Raw genomic sequence first — 2,655 nt, forward strand, 5'->3', positions numbered from 1 at the left:
GGCACCTTCCCCCCAGTCCGACCCTTTCAACAGCCTCCAACCACCCAAAGCATTGGCACAACGCCCTTGTGTGGTGTGTGTGTGTGTGTGTGTATCTATGTGTGAGTACCTGCATGTGTGTGTTGTGCGAAAGGGCGAGAGTCAGGGTAGACCTTTCTGATATGTTTTGACACTAAGAAATTGCAGAAGTGACCAGGGTATTCAAACATGGCTGTGGACACACACACATACCCTTAACCCCTCCATACATGCACAGACACACTTTCATACAGTACAGCTTTTACATATAATTACAACACAAAACACACACCTCTAATTCCCATCTGAGCAAGCGCCAAGCAATGTTGATTCAAAACCAGAATTCCCACACGTTCAAGGCAAGAGTATTTTTTGTTGAACAAGATCCAGAACGCTGGGATCTTCTGTGTTTCCATTTGTTTCTCTCTATCCTAATCCTTTGCTGATTCATTCATGTTACTTCATCAGAGAGAGAGAGAGAGAGAGAGAGAGAGAGAGAGAGAGAGAGAGAGAGAGAGAGAGAGAGAGAGAGAGAGAGAGTACAGAGAGAGAGAGAGACAGAGAGAGAGAGACAGAGAGCGACAGGAGAGAGACAGAGAAAGAGAGGTAAAAAAGAAAAGAAAGAAGTGACGGAGAGGGAGAAAAACAGTAGAAGGGACAAATTTGATGAAAAGCTACAAATGAGAGATTTCCCCATGAGACACATAAATCAGCCGACTATGGAGAGAGGGAGGATGGAGGGAGAGGAAAAAGGAGGGAGGGAGGGAGTAATGGAGGAATTAACATATGGGGATCTAACAAACAGCAAACACCACCGGTTATGTTAGCCAGCCTAGCTGTCTCTCTATCTCTTTCTTTCTGTCGGTGCCTGCTCCCCTCCCCCTCACAGAATAATGATCTCCTTACAGAATGAGTAATATTGGTGTGGGAGTAGAGAAGGGAAGTGACCGTAATGGAATGGGTCCCAAGAAAAAAAACATAAGTGTGCGTGAGGAAGTAACCGCTCCATTCCAAACCACAGGCTCCTGGCTGACCAGCCCCCAGCCCGCCCCACCCAGAGGCAGGAAGGACCATGTATGGGCACATTCACAAACAGGGGGAGGGATGGAGGGATTTAAGGAAGTAAGGAAGGAAGAGAGAACTTTCATGTTCACCATAGAAGCAAGGAATTTGGGGATATGGGCTATCCTAGACCACATCTGCTCCGCGCTGGATGAAAAACAAACGCACACACACAGACACACACCACGTACGTGAACACAAACACACACTAATGAAAAGCATAAGGGCACAGGCAGCTGATATTTCTGGAAAGCCTGTGGTGATCCCAGTTTCAGGGGATCATAGAGACTCATTGTGTGTGTGGGGGAGTGTGGGTGTGAAGGTGTGTGGGGTTTGTGTGTCTAGTCATCAGTCCTTGAGTTAGATGGCCAATTCTGTGTGTGTGTGTGTGTGTGTGTGTGTGTGTGTGTGTGATTAGTGTTTATGCAGTATCCTGCGCTCCAGTCTGGGACACACCCCCTCTGGTCCATTGAGCTAGGGCAAACACACACCGCTACAGCAGGCAGTAAGACTGATTAAAAGCAAACATTAAAACACACATAGCCTTTTGTGTGTTGTGTGTTGTGTGTGTGTTAGAGAGAGTGAGAGTAGAGAGAGACAGAGAGAGAACAAGGGGAAGAAAGAAAGAAATAAAGAATGAATGAAAGAAAGAAAATAAAGATAGAAAAGAGAGAGAGGACATGACTTTCCACCCAGCCTCACCCTCAGGACTCCTCACAGGGTCCAGGACCACAGCACACTCGTTCCATACATGCACACACACACACCTCTGTCTCAGCCCTGATCAGCTCTGATAGTCAAGAGAGACCCTGTCTCTCTGTCTTTCACACACATATTAAAGTTAGAACAACATAATCACGACACAACCCTAACCTACACAACTATTGTAGTGCTGCTTCCCACCCTAACTCAACGCAACCACATAATTGCATGTGCAGCATTCACTACCTGCACTCAACTGTATGTGTGTGTCTGTGCGTATATGCAAACCTTTATATCTTCATTCATTATCCATAGGAAAAGGGTTGTGGTTCCACATGCAGTACTTAGCTAAGATAGACTCCAACGCGCTCAAGCGCAGGTGTCACCAAGTGTATACGTCTGTGGCAAGTTTATGAATATGTATGTGTGTGGAGTGTGTATTTATAAATACGTGTGTGTGTGTGTGGGGGGGAGTGTGTATGTGTGTCAAATGTGTGTGCACCCAGGAGAGTGTGTGTGTGGTTGAAGGTTGTCAGATGCAAATGTTTACCGGTGAGCACGAGAGAGAGAGAGAGAGAGAGAGAGAGAGAGAGAGAGAGAGAGAGAGAGAGAGATGAGGAGAGAGAGTGAGAGAGAGAGAGTGAGAGAGAGAGAGAGAGATGGAGAGAGAGAGAGAGAGAGAGAGAGAGAGAGAGAGAGAGAGAGAGAGAGAGAGAGAGAGAGAGAGAGAGAGAGAGAGAGAGAGAGAGAGAAAGGTGTGAGGGGAGTTAGGAGAGAGTGAGCGCATGAGTCAGGAAGACAGAGCTCATCCTAACTGTAACTGCTTCCGTGTACGGCACGTATGCGTTACCTGACTGGTGCTTGGAGAAGAGC

The sequence above is a fragment of the Osmerus eperlanus genome, chromosome 12 (genome assembly GCF_963692335.1).
Source record: "Osmerus eperlanus chromosome 12, fOsmEpe2.1, whole genome shotgun sequence".
NCBI lineage: Eukaryota > Metazoa > Chordata > Actinopteri > Osmeriformes > Osmeridae > Osmerus > Osmerus eperlanus.